At 54.0% G+C, this 25,108-nt stretch overlaps 1 protein-coding gene across 6 annotated transcripts in view; it reads right to left on the bottom strand.

Annotated features, from left to right (window-relative positions):
- Positions 1–25,108, bottom strand: part of LOC144608165 (polyhomeotic-like protein 2) — a 176,006-nt gene that overhangs the window by 99,011 nt on the left and 51,887 nt on the right. The gene's annotated exons all lie outside the window — the stretch shown is intronic.

Raw genomic sequence — 25,108 nt, 5'->3', positions numbered from 1 at the left:
CAAGGCAGGTCCCATTAGTGTGCATTTGGTCTGCAACCCTCCAAATCCTTCCGATCCAAATATCTTTTAAACCTCGTCATTGTGTCCACTTCTATAGCTTTCCCCTTCCAGATACGGACTACCCTCCGAGTGAAAAAGCTACCCATGGGTCCCTCTTAAATCTTTCCCGTCTTACGCTAAGCCTACGCCCTCTAGTTTTAGAATTCTCTACCCTGGGAATAAGACTAGGAGCGTTCCCTTTATCCGTGCCCCTCATGATCTTGTACACCCCAACAAGATCACCCCTCAGCCTCCTACGCTCCAAAGGAGAAAGTCCCAGCCTATCCAACCTCTCTCCCTGTAACTCACGTCTGCAAGCCCAGGTGATTACTCCTCCGCACTGATTGACATCCTTCCAACTTTGTGCCCCTTTCCGACTCTCCTGAGATCCGACCCATTCACGGTCACAGACATGTGTGCACTCATTCTGCACATGATCACCCTCTCTGGAACCTTGCTGTGCGTTAACAGTGACCACCTGCTGTGCAGGTCCTTAGCGTGACTCCAAAGTCACAGGGCATTGCAGCGGGTAGCGCCACTGCCTCACAGCTCCAGCAATCCAGGGTTGATTCTGTCCTCGGGCACCGTCTGGGTTTGCACATTTTCCATGACCGGTCCCAGCACCTTTCCCCATCTCCCCATAACTGCACCCCTCCCACGTCCCAAAGATCGGTGAGCCAGTGGGGTGATTGTCCTTTGTGGTGAGTGATGGAGTCGGGAGAGAGGGGGATGCAGACTCAAGAAAAGCTTCTTCCCCTCTGTTCTCTAGCATCCGCCCGGCCCTTCCATAAGCTGTCTGATTCATCTCTCCACCATTGCGGACATTGGACTTTGTCTAATGAACTAATGCGCTACAATGCTGAGAACTATATTCTGCATTCTGTCTCTTCCTCTTTGTTCTCACTGTTGTAGTTGAGTTTGCCTTGATTGTATTGATGCATGGGTACATCTGATCTGGTTGGTTATCGTGCAAGACAAAGCTTTTCACAGTAGACTTCAGACTTTAGAGATACAGTGCGTAAACAGGCCCTTCGGCCCACCGAGTCCGTGCCGACCAGCCATCCCTGTACCCGAGCACTATCCTACGTACTGGAGACAATTTCCAATTTTACAGAAGCCAATTAGCCGACAAACCTGAATGTCTTTGGAGTGTGGGAGGAAACCGGAGCTCCCGGACAAAACCCACGTCACAGGTCACCGAGAGAACGTACCAACTCCACAAAGACAGCACCCATAGTCAGGATCAAACACGGGTCTCTGGCGCTGTAAGGCAGCAACTCTACCAGCTGCGCCACCGTGCCGCCCTCGGTACTTGCGACAAAAATAAACCTAAACCTACGAAGCAAAGGAATTCCTATTCCTTTTCTCCAGAGATGCTGCCTGACCCACTGAATTACTCCACCATTTTGTGCCTATCTTTGGTGTAAACAAGCATCTGCAGTTCCTTCTTACACTAAATCTGCGAAAATCAGTTTGGGTAGGATGGGTGTATACGGACGGGCGAGTCAGCACGGCTGTAACTTTGGATGACATTTAAGCTTTGTTCAGAGCTACCCTTGGCCAGGCTGACCCTGCAACGCCACCAGGACAACAGACCTTCATGGTCAGATCAAGACCCCTGCACTTACAAAAACTGGGACTTGAAGATGGTGCCAAACTGGCGACTCTGTATACTGTCTCAGTGTGCCACTGCTATACACTTGCACTGTATCTGAGATGCTGATCTGGAGTAACTCAGCGGGACAGGCAGCATCTCTGGAGAGAAGGAATGAGTGAAGCTTCGGGTCGAGACCTTTCCTTAGAAGTGATGAAGGGTCTCGACCCGAAACGTCACCCATTCCTTCTCTCCAGAGATGCTGCCTGTCCCGCTGAGTTACTCCAGCATTTTGTGGCTCTCTTCGGTTTAAACCAGCATCTGTAGCTTCCAAGTAGTATAAGAAAATAACTGCAGATGCTGGTACAGATGCAGATTATTCACAAGATGCTGGAGTAACTCAGCAGGTCAGGCAGCATCTCGGGAGAGAAGGAATGGGTGACGTTTCGGGTCGAGACCCTTCTTCAGAATGTAGCTTCCAAAAGCTGGGAGCAGCTGCAGTACTGGCGGCGGACACATGGCGGCAGTGGCGGTGCATGGAGCAGCCCTCACTCTGCCCTGTGAGCACTGCCTGCTCTCAGCTGAACTCTCCCACAGCCCAGGATGGGCAGCAGGCAAGCAGCCAGCTCTTCTTGCTGGGATCTTGCTGTGCGTGCCCCCTGCGGTCGTTGCGGGATGTTGCTATGTGCAGTCCCACCCCCCCCCCCCCCCACTCCACCCCCACCTCTCCCGTTGTTGTGGGTTCTTGCTGTGCACGAACCACCCACAACCTGTGGGATCCTGCTGTGCGTGGATCACTGCTGCTCTCCCTGCCCCGTTACACCCTGTCAGAGGAGGTGCCCAACTCACAGCCCACCCAACAACCGATCGGCAACGCTGGCACAGCAGACACCTGCCAACCTCGCCCGCGCTGCCTCCAGCTGCTTCATGCCACCAGCATTTAGAAACATAGAAAATAGGTGCAGGAGGAGGCCATTTGGCCCTTCGAGCCAGCACCGCCATTCATTGTGATCATGGTTGATCATCCACAATCAGTACCCCGTGCCTACCTTCTCCCCATATCCCTTTATTCCGCCAGCCCCTAGAACTCTATCTAACTCTCCCGTACATTCATCCAGTGAATTGGCCTCCACTGCCCTTTGTGGCAGAGAATTCCACAAATTCACAACTCTCTGGGTGAAAATGTTCCTTCTCACCTCAGTTTTAAATGGCTTCCCCTTTATTCTTAGACTGTGTGGCCCCTGGTTCTGGACTCCCCCAACATTGGGAACATTTTTCCTGCCTCCAGCTTGTCCAGTCCTGTCATCATTTTATACGTCTCTATAAGATCCCATCTCATCCTTCTAAACTCCAGTGAACACAAGCCCATTTAGTCCAACAGCTGACTGGGACCCTCAATCCCCTGTCCGCCCCCTCACCCCCCTCCCTTCCTCCCACCCCCTCCAGGGCAGCGATGAACAGCTGGATTGATGTGGCCAACCTCTGCGGCCTAACGAGGGCTCACGCCACCCCCCTCAGCCTGCCCCCAAGGTCCCACGCCACCCCCCCCCAGGGCCCACGCCACCCCCCCCAGGGCCCACGCCACGCCACCCCCTCAGCCTGGCCCCCAGGGCCCACACCACCCCCTCAGCCTGGCCCCCCCCAGGGCCCACGCCACCCCCCTCAGCCTGGCCCCCCCCCAGGGCCCACGCCACCCCCCTCAGCCTGCCCCCCCCCAGGGCCCACGCCACCCCCTCAGCCTGCCCCCCCCAGGGCCCACGCCCCCCCCCCAGGGCCCACGCCACCCCCTCAGCCTGCCCCCCCCCCCAGGACCCACGCCACCCCCTCAGCCTGCCCCCCCCCCAGGGCCCACGCCACCCCCTCAGCCTGCCCCCCCCCCCCCCAGGGCCCACGCCACCCCCTCAGCCTGCCCCCCCCCTGCCCCTCAGGGCGTCCCCGTGGACGGTGGGGGTGGGCGTGGAGAGGTGGGAGGGCTCCAGGAAATGATTCATCACCTCGGCCGCCAGCGATCAAGAGGATCCATTTGTCAGAACACAAGGTGCCAGATGTTTTAGTGCAGTTCACAAGGCAATAACCTGGCCCGAAAGGTGACCCCAGTGCTGCCCCTGCCCTCCCACCCCCTCAGGTAACCGGCCCTTTGAATGCATGCAAGGGGGTGATAAAAGCTAATGACCGTCTGCAGGGGACAGAGACCACCCTCTGGGCCGACAGACTCTTGTAGAGGTGGGCTCCTCCCCTTTACCTCTGTAACCTTCACCTTTTGAAAGCCCCTCGCACATCCAACTCAGACCCAACGCAAGACTGATCACAGCCCCACGCACGCAAAAGTGCTGGAAGAGTTGCCGCCGATGGAAATCAGAAAATAGTGTCATGGAGAAGATGTGCAATCTCTCCATCCCCTGCCCTTCGAAATCTCGCTCCGATAGCGAGCTGGGGCAAGGAAATTCCCCATAGCATCAGGGGCAGACAGGCATCAGGGTTCCTCTGGACATCTGAGCCACTTCGGGCTGGGTAGAGAGAGTTCGCAGAGTGTAACCTGGGCCTGGAGGTGGCGGGGTTAATTGGCATTAATATAGACTGACTCAGGAGAGGACGATGCAGAATAGAGGGAGAGAGAGAGGGGGTGGGAGAGAGAGGGGGGGTGGGAGAGAGAAGGGGGAGAGAGAGAGAGGGGTGGGAGAGAAGGGGGAGAGAGAGGGGGGGAGAGAGAATGGGGAGAGAGAAGGGGGAGAGAGAGAGAGGGGTGGGAGAGAGAATGGGGGAGAGAGAAGGGGGAGAGAGAGGGGGGAGAGAGAATGGGGGAGAGAGGAATGGGGGAGAGAGAGGGGGGGAGAGAGAGGGGGAGAGAGAGAGAGGGAGGGGAGAGAGAGAGGGAGGGAAGAGAGAGGAGAGGGGAGAGAGGGGGGGAGAGGGGAGGGAGGGGGGAGGAGGGAGGGAGGGGGGAGAGGAGGAGGGGAGGGAGGGGGGAGAGAGAAGGGGGGAGAGAGAAGGGGGAGAGAGAGAGAGGGGAGAGGGGGAGGGGAGAGAGGGAGGGAGAGGCAGAGAGGGAGAGAGAGGCAGAGAGGCAGAGAGGGAGAGAGGGAGAGAGGGAGAGAGGGAGCAGGGGAGAGAGAGACACACACACAGACACAGGAGATGGTGAGAATAAAGGGCCTAGTGAAGGGCACGAGCAAGGATGAAGGGGAAGGAAGTTGGCAATCCCCCAGGATCTGACCCCCTGCAGCCTCTGAGCTGCCGCTGGTGGTCAGTGCACTCGTGCTGAGATGAGGTGGGTGGTGGCAGCTCCCTGCCTGTGCCCAGATCACCACACTGCCCTGCGAGCTGCACTGCACTGCACTGCACTGCACTGCACTGCACTGCACTGCACTGCACTGCACTGCACTGCACTGCACTGCACTGCACTGCACTGCACTGCACTGCACTGCACTGCACTGCACTGTCGCGCTGGTCCCCGTGTGCGGAGCGGCGGCGGTCTGCATTTGGGGGGGCGATGGATTTATATCCCTGCCCCTCAGCCTGTGACCACCACCACCGATGACAGCCCCAGGACTAACGTGCTCAGCTCGGCAACTCCTCTGAAACTTTGATGAATTTTCCTACTCATTCCCGACCGTTAACCGAGAAAGTCAATCCCGCCGCTTCCCAAATTCCGTCCCGGATACCGAAAGGGTTTCCACTGGTAAAGGAACGTTTTCCCAAATAACCCAGGGAGAATCAAACACGTATTCCTCAACTAAGATCAGGGTTCTGCGCGTCGATCGTGTGACCACTGTTCCAGAAACAGCACCGAGGGACAACTGGTTTTAATTAAGGTCCCACACTCAGAATAGTCCCCACCAAATGCAAGGCAATTTAGCAGGAGTGTGCGTGTGTGGGGTCTGTGGCTGTACTGAGCTCCACCACCCCCCCCCCATCTCCAAAACCTTCTCAGCTGCCTCCCAGCCAGTCCCAGCCACTACCTGCGCAGAGCAGGAAACTGCAAGGAACCATTCCACACTAGGCACTTCATCATCCATAGTTCTCTTTGCTCTCTCTGTTTTTATTAAAACCGGTTGCTGCAATTAGAAATCACCCAAACTCGACAGCTGAGTATTTGTCCAGCTGCCAATCCCACAATGTTATTCTAACCTCTGCTTTCCCCGCTCCCTCGAAGCAGAGACTTACTGAGAGAGCGGGATCGGAGCCCGGAGCAGAATTAAGCCATTCGGCCCATCAAGTCCGCCCCGCCATTCTATCATGGCTGATCTGCCGTTCCCTCTCAACACGCCGATGACTCCAGCAGTTACCTACCTCAGCTGATGTTAAAGCAAGCCCGAGAAACGTCAGGGGTAGGCACACACAAAGTCCAGCAAATAGAGGCACGGGGAGCTCAAGATGCTGGAACCTGAGGCGAAACGCAAAGTGCTGGAGGAACTCAACGGGTCAGGCAGCATCTGTGGCGGGAAATGGACGGACGACATTTTGGGTCGGGACCCTTCTTCAGGTGGAGGGTCTCACCTGGTTGTTCACCGGTCCAACCAGGTGGAGGTCACAAGCACAGCATCGTCAAATCACAGAACAGTCACACGATTAAGAAGGGATAGGCCTCATGTTCAGCACAGATATTACGGGCCGAACGGCCTGTTCCCGTGCTGTACTGTTCCACACAGGTTTGATGGAGACATTTACAAGGCCCACTTCATCCATGCCAGCTGTGATGCCTATCTAAGCCAATCCCATTTGCCCACTCTCTACTACTTTCCTCTCCATGTACCTGTCCAAATGATGTTGTTATTGAACCTGCCTCAACCAGCACTAGTTTTGTTTAGTTTAGAGGTACAGCGCGGAAACAGGCCCTTTGGCCCACTGAGTCCGTGCCGCCCAGTGATCCCTGTACACTAGCACCATCCCACACACTAGGGAACAATTTACAAATATCACTGAAGCCAATTAACCTGCATATCTTTGGAGTTTAGTTCTTTCAGTTTAGGTTAGAGACACAGCGCGGAAACAGGCCCTTCGGGCCCACCAAGTCCGCGCCGACCAGCGGACCCCGTACACGGGCACTAGGCCACACACTGGGGACAATTTACACAAATTTCACCAAAGCCAACTATCCTACAAATCTGTACGTCTTTGGAATGTGGGAGGAAACGAGAGCAACCGGAGAAAACCCGTGCGGTCACGGGGAGAACGTACAAACCCCGTACCGACAGCACCCGGGTCTCTGGGGGTGTAAGGCAGCAACTCTACCACAGCGGTATATGATAATGCACCTCCTCTGATAGCTGGTTCCAGATACCCACCACTCTCTGTGTGAATAACTTATCCTTCAGATCTCCTTTACATTTCTCCCCTTAAACCTGTGTCCTGCAATTTTAGACTCCCATACCCTGTGAAAAAGACTCCGTCAGTCCTATCTGAAGAACAGTACAACACAGGAACAGGCCCTTCAGCCCACAGTGCCTAACATGGTGCCAAGTTAAACTAGGTGTAGGAGGAGGCCATTTGGCCCTTCGAGCCAGCACCGCCATTCATTGTGATCATGGTTGATCATCCACAATCAGTACCCCGTGCCTACCTTCTCCCCATATCCCTTTATTCCGCCAGCCGCTAGAACTCTATCTAACTCTCCCGTACATTCATCCAGTGAATTGGCCTCCACTGCCCTCTGTGGCAGAGAATTCCACAAATTCACAACTCTCTGGGTGAAAATGTTCCTTCTCACCTCAGTTTTAAATGGCTTCCCCTCTGCCTGCATGTGATCCGTATCCCTCCATTTCCTGCCTATCCACCTCATCTAAAAGCCATTTAAACGCCAGGGTGGTATCTGCTTCCACCAGTACCCCCCGGCAGTGCGTTCCAACAACCAACTGCCCTGGCTGCCCACGAGCTCTGTACTTGCCTCGGCGTGGCTGAAAATACAGACCAGGTAACACCAGTCTTACAACCATGCAGATTCATGGAAAGACTTGGAAACACAAGGTCCATCTCCAGATCCTGGGAGCAACCTTCCAGTTAAAGCAGAAACTGATCATCATCGCCACTTCAGTCTGAGGAAGGGTCTCGACCCGAAACGTCACCCATTCCTTCTCTCCCGAGACGCTGCCTGAGCTGCTGAGTTACTCCAGCATTTTGTGAATAAATACCTTCGATTTGTACCGGCAGCTGCAGTTATTTTCCTACACTGTCATCGCCACTGCCACCTTTGGCCAAAGATTTAAAAAAGAGCTGGCACAAAGCTCCCTGTCTACAGCAGAACAGTGATCGTTCCCATCACCCACGTTCCTACCAGTCCCACTGTGCACATCCTTACATCCCTGCCATCAGCACATCTTCCACAGCCAACAATGGGCCATTATGGAGTCCAACCTTCCAGATGTCATCTGTTGCCAGCCTTGGTTTATTCTGGTTTTTTTTGGCCTCCACTCCCCCCCCCCACTACTTTCAGTCTGAGGCAGGGTTCTGACCCGAAACGTCATCCGTCTGTTTTCTCCAGAGATAATGCCTGACCCGCTCAGTGGCTCCATCATTTTGTGCCTATCATCAGTGGTCTTTCCCAAACGCACGCTTCTGAGACAAAGGACAGGATGAAGCTCTTTGGCCCACAATGTCTGTACTGAACATGATACCATGTTAATCCCTGGGATGGAGGGACTGAGGAAAGATTGGAAGGACTAGGCTTGTATTCACTGGAGTTTAGAAGGATGAGAGGGGATCTTATAGAGACGTATAAAATCATAAAAAGGACTAGACAAGCTAGATGCAGGAAAAATGTTCCCAATGTTGGGGGAGTCCAGAACTAGGGGACACAGTCTAAGAATAAAGGGGAGGCCATTTAAAACTGAGGTGAGAAGAAACGCTTTCACCCAGAGAGTTGTGAATTCGTGGAATTCTCTGCCACCGAGGGCAGTGGAGGCCAATTCACTGGATGAATTTAAAAGAGAATTAGATAGAGCTCTAGGGGCTAGCGAAATCAAGGGATATGGGGAGAAGGCAGGCACAGGTTACTGATTGTAGATGATCGCAATGAATGGAGGTGCAGGCTCGAAGGGCCGAATGGCCTACTCCTGCACCTATTTTCTATGTTTCTAATCTCTGTGCCTGCTGCAACAATCAGGGTCTCGACCCGAAACGTCACCCATTCCATCTCTCCTGAGATGCTGCCTGACCCGCTGAGTTACTCCAGCATGTTGTGATAGCAACAATCTCTGCTTGCATCTCATTCCATATATTCATCACCAAAAAAAGCTTACCCCTCGGGTTCCTATTAAATCTTTCCCCTCTCACGTAAACCTATGCCTTCTAGTTCTTGCTTCTCCTACCCTAGGGGAAAGACGCTGTGCATTCACCCTATCATTCTCCTCTTGATTTCATACACCTTCATAAGATCATTTCTCAGCCTCCGGTGCTCCAGCGAATAAAATCCTAGCCCGCCCAACCTCTTTGTAGAGCTCAGGCCTGTGTGTCCGGGCACCATCCTCGGAAATCTTCTCGGTACCCGTCCCAGTTTAATGGCATCTTTCCCTTAGCAGGGTAGCTTAAACTGAACATTATATTCCAAGTGTGGCCTCACCAACACCTTGTACTCAATTCCCTAATGGATGAAGCCAGGCGTGCCAAAAGCTTTCTCTCCCAACTTCTCCCCGTTTCCATTCCTGACCTGAAATATCGACTGTACTAAACACAAAATGCTGGACACGTAAAGCAAAGGTAGACAGCACTCCAGTCTGAAGAAGGGTCTCAACCTGAAAGTCACCTCCTCCTTTTCTCCAGAGATGCTGCCTGACCGACTGTGTTACTCCAGCTTTTTGCATCTATCTGAAATATCGACTGTCTATTCCCTCCGCACATGCTGCCTGACCCCGAGGTTCCTCCAGCACTTTGTGTTTTGTACAAGATTCCACCTTCTGCAGTTCTTTGCATGGACCCTGTGAAGATGCCCTTTGCAGATTCCCTACCTAACTGGCCATTGTCCCCACATCCCATCATGGGATCAGTGTCAAATGCTCTTCAAACCTTTAGACAATAGACAATAGACAATAGGTGCAGGAGGAGGCCATTCGGCCCTTCGAGCCAGCACCGCCATTCAATGTGATCATGGCTGATCATTCTCAATCAGTACCCCGTCCCTGCCTTCTCCCCATACCCCCTGACGCCACTCTCCTTAAGAGCTCTATCTAGATCTCTCTAGGGCCAAGTCAAGACTATCATTTAAACAAAAATTCAGACTTGAATGGTACAAAATGGCACCTGAAATGTAGTGACGTGCACTGACTCAGAGTGGTCTACTATTTTGGTTTACAATTAAGATTATCACTGATCGTTAAGCAAAAAAATAATAATAATTTCACTGTACTTAGATGCACATGGCGATCAAGCACCACTGAAACCTTGACATGTCTGCCGACATGTTGAAGGCGTCGAAGGTACTAGTGGAAGTTGTTGTTGTTGCTTGTTGCTTCTGTCAGCCCGACCCATGAGCGGTGACAACATCAGGGGGAGCACTTCACACTCACACTCAGCTCGCGATTGGAGAGACGAGGGGCCGGGATTCCCAGCCTCCCAGGAAACACTCCAGCCACCGAGTCTGGCTGCGGTCCCTGGAGATCCAGACGCCCAGACGGGTCAGTCTGCTCCACCTCCAGCCATCTACCATCAGGAACAAAGAGGCTGACAGGACAGCCTGGCGACAGGGGGCACGGGGCAACGACCTCAGTGGCAGGCTCTCAATGGCATTCCCCTCTCTGTCTGCAGCCTCTCCCCCTTCCCACCGCTGCTGTGTGGGCATGGGTGTGCATGTGCAAAGCAAGCACATCTAACGTGTGTGTGTGTGTGTGTGTGTGTGTGCGTGTGTGTGTGTGTGCGCGCACATGCCTGCATACACACCCACAAGCAGGTGTACAAAAGCGTGCATTTGAGCCTGATTCAGCACTGCATGTGTCCGCACCTTTGCGTAAGCCTGTGTATTTTCACTTGCACCTCAGTGAGTGCTGACGGGGTAACAAGGGCCACAACATTACCAGGCCCAGACGAGCCAAACTGCTCCAGGTTCACTGGTGACAGACAGCAGTCGCCGCTGACCAGAACTGAACATGCGAGAATGCTGTGACCCTCGGGAGACAACCCCCCCATCCCCCCCCCTCCCCCACCACCGGTCTAGCAGAGCCCTGCAAAGGGGCAGTGACCCCCGATTTTCCCTCCTCCCTACTGGCGTTGCAGTACAAGCCATTCCCGGGCTTACGATCGAGCTCTGCTTTCACTGACGTCCTGAAGTTGATTTGGTTGGGAGATACGCGAAACCACTCAATATTGCAACCGCACCAACCATCGTGGCCGACGCCATCACAAGCACGCACGACTGACAAGAAACAAGAATAGCAAAAAGCGAAGGTGGAAAGGGAGAATGAATTCTGCCGTTCCAAGCAATGTATGCATGCACATCACACCTTTCAGTGCAATCATATTTTGGGAGCTGGTTCGCATGTAGGGGTGTCCCCAAGTCAGGTGTTTGTAACTCAGGGACAGTCTGCAAGCTACAATCCAATGTGTAGGAAGGAACTGCAAGAACCTGAAGAAGGCTCTCAACCCAAAACGTCACCCATTCCTTCTCTCCAGAAATGTTGAGTTACTCCAGCATTTTGTGTCGATCTTTAGCTAGAATCCAATGCCTGATTCTGCCTTAGTTGCCCTAACTATAATATGAGTAACACAAATGGCAATGGCTTCAGTTTACTCAGGGTCTGGGATGTGTGCAGGCGTGAGTGGGCAAGGATCATGTTATAACCACAACAGCATGATCTACAAGCAGAAGCAGGCCATTCGACCCGCCTTTCCTGCGCTACCACTCTACAGGCTCATTGACGACCTTCTACCTCAGCGCCATTTTCCTGCACTGACCCGAATCCAACACCATTTGGCTCAAAGAATGCCCACTCATTCACAAAGGCATCACAAAGTGCTGGAGTGACTCAGGCAGCATCTCTGGAGAGAAGGAATGGGTGACGTTTCGGGTCGAGACCCCATCTTCAGACTGATGTGAGGGGAGGGCGGGACAAAAGGCCCACCCACTCACAGTCCCTCTCGCTGGCTGGCTCCCAGGCCAAGCCGCGACGTGGGTAATGTTGTCCGACCTCGTGTGCTGTCACGGTGGAGTTTGCACGTTCTTCCTGTGACCGCAGGGGCCCTCCGGTTTCCCCCCACATCCAAAAGACGAGCAGGTTTGCAGGTTAATTAGCCTCTGTCAATGGTCCCTGGTGTGGAGGGAGTGGATGCAAAAAGTGGGATTACAGAGAACCGTGAGAACATCTGGTCGATGGTCGGCAAGGGCCCGGTGGGACGAAAGGCCCATTTCCAATCGCTACGTTACAATTAAACAAAAACAAATGGAAGTTTTCTTTGAATCTTGTGGGATTGTGCAGACAGGAACATCTCCAGGTTGGAAGAAGGCTGCCAAATTTACAGTGGTGTCTCTGCTTCAGAAGTGGGGAGTGAGTGCCTGGAGACTGCTTTCATCTCCTGTGGCGGCAGTGAAGCAACGTCTGTGATTTATATCATGAAGCGCCAGTCCAGTCTGCCTTGCACTGTGTGTGTGCGTGTGCATCCCCGTGTGTGTGTCTCTCTGCGTGTGTGTGTCTCTGCGTGTGTGTGTCTCTGTGCGTGGCTGTGCATGTATCTGTGTGTGTGTGCGTGTGTCTGTGTGCGTGTGTGTCTGTGTGTGTGTGCGTGTCTGTGTGTGCGTGTCTGTGTGTGCGTGTCTGTGTGCGTGCCTGTCCGCGTGTGTCTGTATGTGCGTGTCTGTGTGTGCTTGTTTGTGTCTGCATGTGTGTGTGTCTGCATGTGTGTGTGTCTGCGTGTGTCTGTGTGCGTGTGTGTCTGTGTGCGTGTGTGTGTCTGTGTGCGTGTGTGTGTCTGTGTGCGTGTGTGTCTGTGTGCGTGTGTGTGTCTGTGTGCGTGTGTGTCTGTGTGCGTGTGTGTGTCTGTGTGCGTGCATGTCCGCGTGTGTCTGTATTTGCGTGTCTGTGTGTGCTTGTGTGTGTCTGCATGTGTGTGTGTCTGCATGTGTGTGTGTGTCTCTGTGCGTGTCTTTGTGCGTGTGGATGTGCGTGTGTGTCTGTGTGCGTGTCTTTGTGCGTGTGGCTGTGCGTGTGTGTCTGTGTGTGCGTGTGCGTGTGCGTGTGTCTGTTTGTGTGTCTGTGTGTGCGCATGTGTACGTGTGTGTCTGTGTGTGTGGAGCGTGAGGAGGTGCATGAAGTAACTTCCTCTCCAGGGCGGTGTTGCCCTGGGTCGGTGTGCTCAGCAATGCCGGTGTTTTGTCTGCTCAGTGGAGCTGGGGCCATACCCGAGCTTCAGGTTTCCACAGACAGGCCCTGTGCTGACAAAGTTTGTCCACGCTAATGGGAAGCAAATGTGGGCCACCTTAAACTGCCAAAAAGGCCCCCCACTTTCGATGCTGTCAAAACACTTGCCTGCTGCCGACGCACTTGGGCTTGTGGATTTAAGGTGACGCTTTGCAGAGTGGTTTGACTGCAGCGGGGACAGTGAAGTGGCAAAGCCTCTCTCTCTCTCTCTCTCTCTCTCTCTCTCTCTCTCTCTCGTGGCGGCACACTGGTGCAGCTGGTAGAGCTGCTGTCTCACAGCGCCAGAGACCCGGGTGAGATCCCGAACTCGGGTGCTGTCTGTGCGGTCTTTGTACATTCTTCCTGTGACCTCCTGGGCTTTTTCTAGGTGCCCCGGTTTCCTCTCACATCCCAGAGACGTCCGCTTTTTTTGTAAGTTAATTGGCCTCCGTAAATGTTCCCCAGCGTGTCGGGAGTGGACGCGAAAATAGGATAACACAGAACTAATGTTAATGGGCGATTGATGGTCAGCATGGACTTGGTGGGCCGAAGGGCCTGCTTCCTTGCTGTATCTGTAACGTAGTGCACTCGAAACTGGTGTGGATGGGTTTATGACCTTCTGAATAAATGCATTGAGACAACAGCAAATGCATATCCAGGGAGGCCGTGGTGATTTCGCAAGGCAGATCAATTGAACTGTGTGCCTGCTGAGCTTTGAGCGCTTGTGGTGAGCGGCCGACTGTGAGACTGCTATTGCAAAGCGGGCAGACGGCATGACTGGCCTCTTCACATCATGAACACACAGGAGGATGCACGGATAAAATCAGGTCCACGTTCAACTACGTACTTCAGGGCCGGTTAGGATTTCTTTCAGTGAGCCCAGTTGATTCCGGTGACCAGCTGGAACATCTGGTGGAACCAAGGCCGAGTTTCAAGAACATCAGCATCAGATTTGCGAAAGAGTTTTGCAACAGACAATGCCGATCTATGGAGTGGTAGACATCTGTCCACACATTGGAAATGGTCACACAGTCAAACAGCGTGGAAGCAGGCCCTTCAGCCCAACTTGCCTACACCGGCCAAAATGTCCCATCTACACTCGTTCCACCTGCCGGCGTTTGGCCCATATCCCTCTAAACCTGTCCTATCCACGTACCGTTTAAATGTTTCTTAAACATTGCGATAGTATCTGCCTCAACTACCTCCTCCGGCAGCTCGTTCCATACACTGCTCCACGCTTTGTGTAAAAGAAAGTTACCCCTCAAGTTCCTATTAAATCTTCTCCTCACATTTCAAACCTAGGTTCTCGATTCATAGTCACACAGCGTGGAAACAGCCCCCTCAGCCCAACTTGCCCAAGCCGACCAACATGCCCCGTCTAAACTAGTCCCACCTGCCTGCAATATCTGCCTTGGCGACATCCTTGTAAATCTTCTCTGCACCCTTTCCAGCTTGACAACATCTTTGGTATAACATGGCGAGCAGTGTTTCCATGCTGGGTGACTCTGTGGCTCATTCACCTAGTTTTCCTTCGCACTGCGAAACACAAACTCTCTCGAAATACCTGATGTTAAACCACCAGATCCCAGTGGAAGAGGCCGCGATGTCACTCCAGCCAGACACAAGAGCACCCTGTTTTGAAGTAATTGGTGAAGGGACTGAGAGATGAATAATAGAGGGGATGTTCATGAAATATAGATGTCATGAACTTCCAGTCAGACCCAACCTTTCTGCTCGCATCTCCCCGAGCTGTCGGTGGACATCTCTCTAAACGGCCAGTTTAAACACTTTAAAAAGACCAGGCTTCGACACACATCCTCCTCGTCCCCGCTGAAACATTTACAATCCTTTCCCCTGCGATGAAAATGTAATGCCATTGCTCCGTAAGATGCGTGGCCAGGGAGCAGGATGGGTGGGGGACACAGACCGCTGAGCAGGTCAGAGTGGGGCTGGACGCATGTACGTGGTCAATGGAATAGGGGACGCGGTCATAGTATTGTCTTGGTGCTTGGCCCCACCGAGTCCGCACCAACCAGCGATCCCTGCACGTGAACATTATCCTTCACACACTAGGGACAATTTTAGAATGATACCAAGCTAATTAACCTACAAAAACCTGTGTGTCTTTGGACTGTGGGAGGAAAACAAAGATCTGGGGGAAAACCACGACTACATTTTATCTCTGCACCTACCGCCCACTCCCCTGACATCGGGGTCTGGAGAAGGGTCTCGACCCGAAACGTCACCCACTCCTCTCTACGGAGACGCTGCCTGTCCCGGTTACTCCAGCATTTTGTGTCCATCTGCAGATACAGATCCTTCGGCCGACAATGTTTTACCAGAATGCTGCCTGGATTAGAGGGTTTCAGCTACAAGGAGAGTTTAGATAAACCTAAGATAGTTTTTTTTCTGGAAGGTCGGAGTTTGAGAGGTGGTGACTTGATAGATATCGGTGTGACTTGAGACGGCTTTCATCTCTTGTGGCAGCGGTGAGGCAATGTCGGTGATTTAGATTTTATAAAACTACTAGACCAAGTGGACCCGTTGGGCCCAAACCTCTCCTGCATTGGTGCAGCACCCTGTCCTCCCCCCCCTCCCCTCTCTCCTCAACCCCCCCTCCCCTCTCCCCCACTCCCCCCTTCCTCCCTCCCTCCCTGCTCCCCTCCCCCTCCCCCACTCCCCCCTCCCCTCTCTCCTCAACCCCCCCTCCCTTCTCCCCCACTCCCCCCTTCCCCCTCCCCTCTCTCCTCAACCCCCCCTCCCCTCTCCCCCACTCCCCCCTTCCCCCTCCCCTCTCTCCTCAACCCCCCCCTCCCCTCTTCCCCACTCCCCCCTTCCTCCCTCCCTCCCTGCTCCCCTCCCCGCTCCCCTCTCCCCCACTCCCCCCTCCCCTCTCTCCTCAACCCCCCCTCCCTTCTCCCCCACTCCCCCCTTCCCCCTCCCCTCTCTCCTCAACCCCCCCTCCCCTCTCCCCACTCCCCCCTTCCCCCTCCCCTCTCTCCTCAACCCCCCCCTCCCCTCTCCCCCACTCCCCCTTCCTCCCTCCCTCCCTGCTCCCCTCCCCCCTCCCCTCTCCCCCACTCCCCCCTTCCCCCTCCCCTCTCTCCTCAACCCCCCCCTCCCCTCTTCCCCACTCCCCCCCTTCCTCCCTCCCTCCCTCCTCCCCTCCCCCTCCCCTCCTTTTAAACTTAAAAATGTGAATAACTTTAAAAATATAACACCGATTTCAATAAAACTACTTGCATTATCACTAAAGTGACAATGTTGAGTAAGGTGGGCCTAAAATTGTCGCGCTATCGTGCACCGTTTTGGCTGAAGTTCAGTCACAAACAAGATAACAAACGAGAGTTTTAGTATATAGATGAGAGGCACAGATAGGGGAGACAATCAGAACTTTCCCCCCCCCCCCCCAGGAAATGTCCAACACCAGAGGGCATAACTATAAGACGAGAGGGGGAAGTTTAAAGAAGATGCGATGGGCAAGTTGAAATGCAGAGGTGAGGGCCTGGAACGCATTGCCAGAGGCTTTTAGATAGGGACATGGAAGTGCAATAAATGGGAGGATATGGACCATGTCCAGGCAGATGAGGTCAGTTTAACATGGCGCAAGATTGTGGGCTGTACTGTCCTGTGTTCTGTTGTCTGTGCGAACATGATGTGAAACTACACTAGTCTCCTCCGCCTACGTGTGGTCCATGTCGTGCCTCTATCGTATCTGCCTCCACCACCAGCTCATTCCAGCCCCCACCACTCTGTGTACAAACAACCTGCCCACATGTCTTCAAACATTGCGCCTGTCATCTTAAAGTTATGCCCTCCCGTCTTTGACGTTTCTACCTGGGAAAACAGTTCTGGCTGCCTGCCCGATATCCATGCCACTCATAATTTTATATTCTTCTATCGGGTCTCTTAGCCTCTGATGACTTTCCAGGGAAAGTAATCCAAGTTTATTAAATGTCTTTATTAAAGTCCATGCAGACAACATCCAGCACCCTACCCTCGTCGATCACCTTCGACATCCTAACTCTCCCCACTGAGCAACATCACAAGAGCAACTATGCAGACAATCTGCACAGTGCAAGGTCACATGAAGAAAAGGGCAGCACGGTGGCGCAGCGGTAGAGTTGCTGCCTTACAGCGAATGCAGCGCCGGAGACTCAGGTTCGATCCTGACTACGGGCGCCGTCTGTACGGAGTTTGTACGTTCTCCCCGTGACCTGCGTGGGTTTTCTCCGAGAGCTTCGGTTTCCTCCCGCACTCCAAAGACATGCAGGTATGTAGGTTAATTGGCTGGGCAAATGTTTTTAAAAAATTGTCCCTAGTGGGTGTAGGATAGTGTTAATGTGCGGGGATCGCTGGGCGGCACGGACCCGGTGGGCCGAAGGGCCTGTTTCTGCGCTGTATCTCTAAATCTAAATCTAAAAAAATCTGAATTTTGCCCTGGGAGCCCAGGCAAAGAATCCCAACCCGGAATGTTGACGGTCCGTTTCTGTCCACAGGTGCTGCCTGACCCGTTCAGTTCCAGATTGCAGCCTCTTGCATCTCTGCTGATAGCCCGGGTATTGCACGTCCAGCAGTGAGGTGCAACATCAGCTCACTTGCAGGGTCGGGGCAGATGTGTGCTTAACTCATCGAAGGAGGACGCGGGAGTTTCAGGGGTGGGGGCAAGAAGGATTGTCCGGCTCCAGCCACAGCCCTCATCTCACTACTGCCATCAGGAAGGTACAGGAGCTGGAGGTTCACGTGCCTGTGCAGTGACCACCAGGTTGACGAGTGGCCTCTTCCCTGCAAACATCGGGCAGCATCGAACATTGCACAACACTAACCTCAGCAACAAAGATCTTCTATGGACATTGTTTTAGTCGCAATGCAGACTGGGTTGTTGCACTATTGTGGTCTGGTTGCCTCCTATTGCAGATTATCAATTTGTTATTGATTATTGTATATTTGTGTGTTTAGTTCACAGCATTAATGGGGCTGCAAAGCTGCAGCAAGTAAGAATTCCCGGTACATATGACAATTAAATCCCCGACTCCCCGGCCCCACACAGAGACCTGGCCTGTCCACTCTACACACATGCCAGCGTGCACGCACGGACATCGCTGACAAGGAGCTGACGTGCTCAGGAAGCAAGTGAAAAACACCACGTCTGATGGAACAACAGCTGTAGATCCATTTCCCTGTCTTCAACGATCAGAAAGACAGAGAGCGCAAAAGCCACACAGTCAAACAGAACCCAGGCAACAGGATCTCGGGTCCGATAAGCATTCTCTCGGTCGGTGCCAGGAAGCTTATCTGATGACTGCAGAGAGAGAGAGAAGCAGCAACATTACCCAATAGAGCTTGTGTGTTGCTATCAGCACCTGGCAGGCATTACTGGCACCTGTGTAGCCTGCCACCAGTAACTCAGGCAGGCACACTGTGGGGAAGCGAGGTGGGGGCAGGAGATTCACCAGATAAGGCCGAGGGCTTTCAGTTCCTGGAGGAGATGGCAGAAAGTGGGGGCCGGCCGTGGTGGTGGAGGAAGATTTAATAGCCAGGTTCACACAACGAGGGGATTGAGGAAGGGCTCCAGTGGGAGGGAGTACCTCATGGTCTTGATTGATTGAACAAACATTCAGCGGAGGTGTGGAAGAGCATATTGTCCTGCTTGTGGTTATAACCGAATCTCCTGACAGGGGTATGGAAGTAGATCCAATTGTACCGGAGACAAAGTATAGGGTAAGAGCTTGAGAAACTCGGAGAGAAAGCTTCACTGTTAGGACCAATGTCCTTTGGAGACGTGGGAGAGACAGCGTGGAAACAAGCTCTTCGGCCCACTGAGTCCAGACTGTCCAGTGATCACTGTGTACACGGCAATGTTTCCACACACTTGGGCCAATTTACAAAAACCCATTAAGCAACAAACCTGCACGTCTTTGGAGTGTGGGAGGAAACCGGAGCTCCCAGAGAAAGCCCACTCAGTCACAGGGAGAACGTACAAATTCTGCTCAGACAGCACCTGGAGTCAGGATCGAACCCGGGTCTCTGGCGCGGTAAGGCAGCAACTCTACCGCTGAACCACTGTACTATTGTCAAACCCTAAAGACCCTACATGCCATCCATGATGCCACATCTAAGCTGGTCCCATTGGCACACATTGTGCCCATACCCTTTAAATCCTTCCTATCCAGCCTTACAGCGAATGCAGCGCCGGAGACTCGGGTTCGATCCTGACCACGGGCGCCGTCTGTACGGAGTTTGTACGTATCTGGGGAGGGGAAGGGGGGGTAGGGGGGAAGGGGAGTGGGGGGAGGGGGAAGGGGGGGAAGGGGAGTGGGGGAGGAGAGGGTGCTGCACCAATGCAGGAGAGGTTTGGGCCCAACGGGTCCACTTAGTATAGTAGTTCCCTGAAAGTGGCATCACCAGGTAGATATGGTGGGGAAGAAAGCTTGAGTTATGCTGGCCTTCATCAGTCAGGGATTGAGTATGGGAGTTGGGACGCCATATTACAGTTGCACAAGATGTTGGTGAGACCAGGCTGTTCAGAGTGTTGCGTTGAGTTTTTAAGTCCCCTGCTATACCCCTGGTGGTGGTGGAGACAGATACAACGGTCACATTTAAAAGGCTTTCCGATAGGCACATGGATATGTAGTGAATGGAGGGATATGGACAATGTGCAGGCAGAGAATGTTTAGATTTAGATTTAGAGATACAGCGCGGAAACAGGCCCTTCGGCCCACCGTGTCCGCGCCGCCCAGCGATCCCCGCACATTAACACTATCCTACACACACTAGGGACGATTTTTACATTTGCCCAGCCAATTAACCTACACACCTGCACGTCTTTGGAGTGTGGGAGGAAACCGAAGGTCTCGGAGAAAACCCAAGCAGGTCACGGGGAGAACGTACAAACTCCGTACAGACGGCGCCCGTAGTCCGGATCGAACCCGAGTCTCCGGCGCTGCATTCGCTGTAAGGCAGCAACTCTACCGCTGCGCCACCGTGCTGCCATAAGATTAATAAGGTTAGTTTATCAGCACTATATTTGGCACAGACATTGTGGGCTGAAGGGCCAGTTCCTATGCTGTACTTTTCCATGTTCTATGAGAGATTGGATTGGCTGGGCTGTTTGACCCGAAGCGTTGGAAGCTGAGAGGTGACAGGATGGAGATGTAAAATGATGAGAGGCATAGATAGGGTAGGCAGCCAGAGTCTGTTTCTCTCTAAAACTAGAGGAGATAGGTTTAAGTTGAGAGGGAGGAGGTTTATAAGGTATCTGAGGAGTAGCATTTGTTTATATGAAGAGTCATTGGTATCTGGAATGAGCTGCCAGAGGAGGGGGTGGATACAGGAACAGTAACAACGTAAGACGTAGGAGCAGAATGAGACCATTCGGCCCATCGAGTCTGCTCCACCATTCGATCGTGGATGATCTACTTTTCCCTCTCAACTCCATTCTCTTGCCTTCTCCCTGTAATCTTTACTAATCAAGAACCTATCAATCTCTGCTTTACCAAATATCCAATGACTTGGCCTCCACAACCGCCTGTGGCAATGAATTCCACAGATTCGCCATCCACTGACTACAGAAATCCCTCCTCATCTCCATTCTAACGATGCATCCTTTGGTTCTGAGGCCGTGCCCTCTAGTCCTAGACTCTCACACTATTGGAAACATCCTCTGCACATCTACCATTTGGACATTCATTATTCAATAGGCTTTAATGAGATCCCCCTCATCCTTCTAAACATTCAAGAGACATCTTAAACATTTAAAGGATGGCACTGTGGCAGAGTCACTGCCTTACAGACCCGGTTCAATCCTGACTACGGGTGCTGTCTATTGGGAGTTTGTACGTTCTCCCCGTGACCTACATGTGTTTTCTCCGGATTCCTCCCACGCTCCAAAGGCGTACAGGTTTGTCGGTTAATTGGCTTGGTAAAAATTGTCCCTCGTGTGCAGGATAGTTAGTGTACGGGGTGATTGCTGGTCGGCACAGACTCAGTGGGCTGAAGGGCCTGTTTCCACGCTGTATCTCTGAACTGAACTAAAGCTAGACAGATGCTGGGATGAGCAGGGCATGGAGGGGTATGGAATTAATGCAGATGGGTACGATCGTCGCCAGGCAATGGGCCAAAGGGCCTGCTTCTCAGCTGCACTTACCTCTCCCCTAAGTCCGCTCACTGGCCCAGGGGCTGATTCAGGAGCCGGCTCCTCGCACCCACCCAGTGCCACACTGCCACAGGGCCTCCCTCCACACACCCACCCAGCACCACACGGTCTCCGCACACCCACCCAGCACCACACGGTCTCCGCACACCCAGTCAGTACCACACTGCCATAGGGTCTCCCTCCGCACTGAGATGAGGGAAAACTTTTTCAGTCAGAGAGAGTTGTGAATCTGTGGAATTCTCTGCCTCAGAAGGCAGTGGAGGCCAATTCTCTGAATGCATTCAAGAGAGAACTAGATAGAGCTCTTAAGGATAGTGGAGTCAGGGGGTATGGGGAGAAGGCAGGAACGGGGTACTGATTGAGAATGATCAACCATGATCACATTGAATGGCGGTGCTGGCTCGAAGGGCTGAATGGCCTCCTCCTGCACCTATTGTCTATTGTCTATTGTCACCCAGTGCCACACAGCCACACGGTCTCCACACACCCACAGCCAGCTGTGCAGTGTCCAGCGACAATGCCGTTGCCAGGCGATGGCCAATTAAGCTCACAGACTTCACTGCCGCCCCAACGCCAGGAGCAGCGGTGTAACCTGGGCCTCTTCCTCTGCAGCTGTCATTAACCACACCTCAAACCAATTCCCTCAAACCAATTCCCTCCCTCCCTTCCCCTCCCTCCCTCCCTCCCTCCCTCCCCCTCCCCCTCCCCCTCCCCTCCCTCCCTCCCTCCCTCCCTCCCTCTCTCTCCCTCCCTCCCTCCCTCCCTCCCTCCCTCCCTCCCTCCCTCCCTCCCTCCCTCCCTCCCTCCCTCCCTCCCTCCCTCCCCGATGCTAACCTTCCCTTCCCTTCTCTGGGCAGTTGCAGGGTTACGCAGCGTAAAGGCACCAGGGGGCCATGAATACATCAATTAGCGGGGGGAGACGTTGCCTGGTCACAACAACGGGGGCGTTTACATTGACCATCTCTGCAGAGGTAGAGAGCTGGTTATTTGAGCTGCCACACACTCCGCGGTGGAACCGAGTTAATTGCCACTGACCGACACCACAAAACCACCTCTGTTCGCCTAACGATGTGCGATCCGACACCTCCTCCGAGAAGAGCCAACAGCCCCCACGCTCACACCCAGTGGGACAAAGCCCGAGGGCGGGGGCTAGGGAAGGACTACCGGCTAAAGGGTAGCCCCCCCCCCCTGCATGTCTTCCCCCTCCCACATCTACCCCACCCCCCCCACCACACCGCCACCCCCACCCCAGCCCATCCCACCAACCCCACCCCTACCCCCACCCCACCCCCCCCCTGCATGTCTGCACCTCCAGCCTTCACTCCGCTGCCAGTCAAGTGCGCGGCCTCCATCTCCATCTCCATCTCGGGATGCGAAGCTCCATCGCTCACTGACAGAAATATTGTCCCTTCCCCCTCCCACCTCTACCCCCCCCCACCACCCCTCCCCCACCACCACCCCACCCCCCCCACCACCACCCCCCCCACCAGCCCACCTCCCCACCCCCCCCCCACCCCACCCCCCCCACCCCACCCCACCACCAGCCCACCCCCACCACCACCACCCCCCACCCCACCACCACCCCCCCACCCCCCACCCCCCCACCCCACCAGCCCACCCCACCACCAGCCCACCCCCACCACCACCCCCCCACCCCCACCCCCACCCCACCCCCCTACCCCCCCACCCCACCACCAGCCCACCACCACCACCACCCACCCCCACCCCACCATCACCCCCCCACCCCACCCCCCCCACCCCGCCACCAGCCCACCCCGCCACCAACCCACCCCCACCACCCCCCCCCACCCCCCCCACCCCACCCCACCACCAGCCCACCCCCACGACCACCCCTCCCCACCCCCCCACCCCCCCCACCACCAGCCCACCCCCACGACCACCCCTCCCCACCACCAGCCCACCCCCACGACCACCCCTCCCCACCCCCCCACCCCACCCCCAACCCCAACCCCCCCACCCCACCACCAGCCCACCCCCACGACCACCCCTCCCCACCCCACCACCACCCTCCACCCACACCCCCCTCGGCCCATCGAGTCAGTGCCGACCAGTGATCGTCCCGTACACCAATACTATCTCACACACCAAGGACAAATTACAATTTTACCACAGCCCACAAACAGGTAGAAGATCTTAATGAAACAAACGCAATATTTCTATCCGCAGCCGGCGAGAATTGAGAACGCATTATCATCTTTAAGTTCTCCCAAACCAGTCTACGGCAAATGAAGAGCTTGAAGTCTGGACACTGTGGAGCTGTAGCTGACACGGAGATTAACTTGTGCACAGCAGGTTTCCTCTATGATAGCGAGCAGATCTAATCACGGATCAACTTCACCCATTACTGGCCTCAGGGGGACCTCCTCTGCTCTTCTACTTCGAGACATTTTACATCCACTTTCATCTCTCATTCAAACAGCAACACAACGACACAGCACTCCATCAGCACCACACGAGTGTGTCGACCAGCTCTGATCGACCAAGGTCCTCAAAGTACCAACAGGTGGAGAGATGAAACAAGAACTAGGGTCCATACCAAGAGGCAACAGAACCATCCTATCAACAAAATGCTGGAGTAACTCAGCAGGTCAGGCAGCATCTCGGGAGAGAAGGAATGGGTGACGTTTCGGGTCAAGACCCTTCTTCAGTCTGAAGGGTCTTGACCCGAAACTAATCATCATCGCCACTTCAGTCTGAGGAAGGGTCTCGACCCGAAACGTCACCCATTCCTTCTCTCCCGAGATGCTGCCTGACCCGCTGAGTTACTCCAGCATTTTGTGAATAAATCGATTTGTACCAGCGTCTGCAGTCATTTTCTTATACATCCTATCAACAACTCGAGAGCGGTCCTGGGCTACTATCTACCTCACTGGAGACCCTGGGACTAACTTTAATCGGACTTTACCTTGCACTAAACGTTATACCCTTTGCCGTGTACCTGCACACTGTGGATGACTCGATTGTAATCATGTACAGTCTTTCCGCTGACTGGTTAGCACGCACGCAACAAAAGCTTTTCACTGTACCTCGGTTAACATGACAATTAAATAACTGATTTTAAAAATCAGGACGGCAGCTAGATTCCTGTGTCTGTGGACAGCAGCTCCATCAGCTGGACCACTGTGCCACCCCATGGGCTGAGTGGGGGCGGAGAGCCAGTCTGGTGTCACGCTGTGGGGAGGGGAGACCCTTCGCGTTCAGCCTGAGGGCTCTGGGAGTCTTGTGATGCGAAGCCCACGGTGAATGACATCCGGTCACCATCTGAGTTCAGTCACAAGAGCATCACGAGAGACTCCAACCCCTGTCCCCGGGGCCTGGCGCAGGTCGGATCACTCTTCCCATCTATTCCGGCTACACCGAGACGACTGGAGAGATTCCGCGCCTGAGTGCTGCTTTTGCCAGTCTGTACCTGGTCTCTTCCTCTGCAGTCCGCTGTCTTACAAACGTCCCCCTCTCCCTCTGCCGGGTCTGACCCAAGAACTGAACTTCGTTTGCGTAGGAAGGAACTGTGGTTTACAGTGAAGACAGACACAGAATGCTGGAGTAACACAGCGGGTCAGGCAGCATCTCTGGAGAAAAAAGGAATAGGCGACGTTTTGGGTCAAGACGTTTTTCTTCAGACTGAGAGTCGGGGAGAGGGAAATTAGAGGCATGAAAAGGTACAGGACAATTCAGAGCCGGCATCGATGACTCAGGAAAGGTGGAGCCCACAATGGTCCATTGTGGGTAGAGGTGGTATCGAAGGGCTACGAATAATGAAACTAGCACGACGACTAGGGTGGGGGAGGGACGGAGAGAGGGGGAATGCAAGGGTTGCTTGAAATTAGAGAAATCAATTTTCATACCACTGGGCTGGCTGTGAGCTGCCCAAGTGAAATACGAGGTGCTGCTCCTCCAATTGGCACGTGGCCTCTGGCAGTGGAAGAGGCCCAGGACAGAAAGGTCAGTGTGGGAATGGGTCGGGGAGTTCAAATGTTTGGC

This window comes from Rhinoraja longicauda, chromosome 30 (genome assembly GCF_053455715.1).
Source record: "Rhinoraja longicauda isolate Sanriku21f chromosome 30, sRhiLon1.1, whole genome shotgun sequence".
Lineage (NCBI taxonomy): Eukaryota > Metazoa > Chordata > Chondrichthyes > Rajiformes > Arhynchobatidae > Rhinoraja > Rhinoraja longicauda.
The sequence above is the reverse complement of the archived record's forward strand: the minus strand, read 5'-3'. Positions and strand labels throughout refer to the sequence as shown.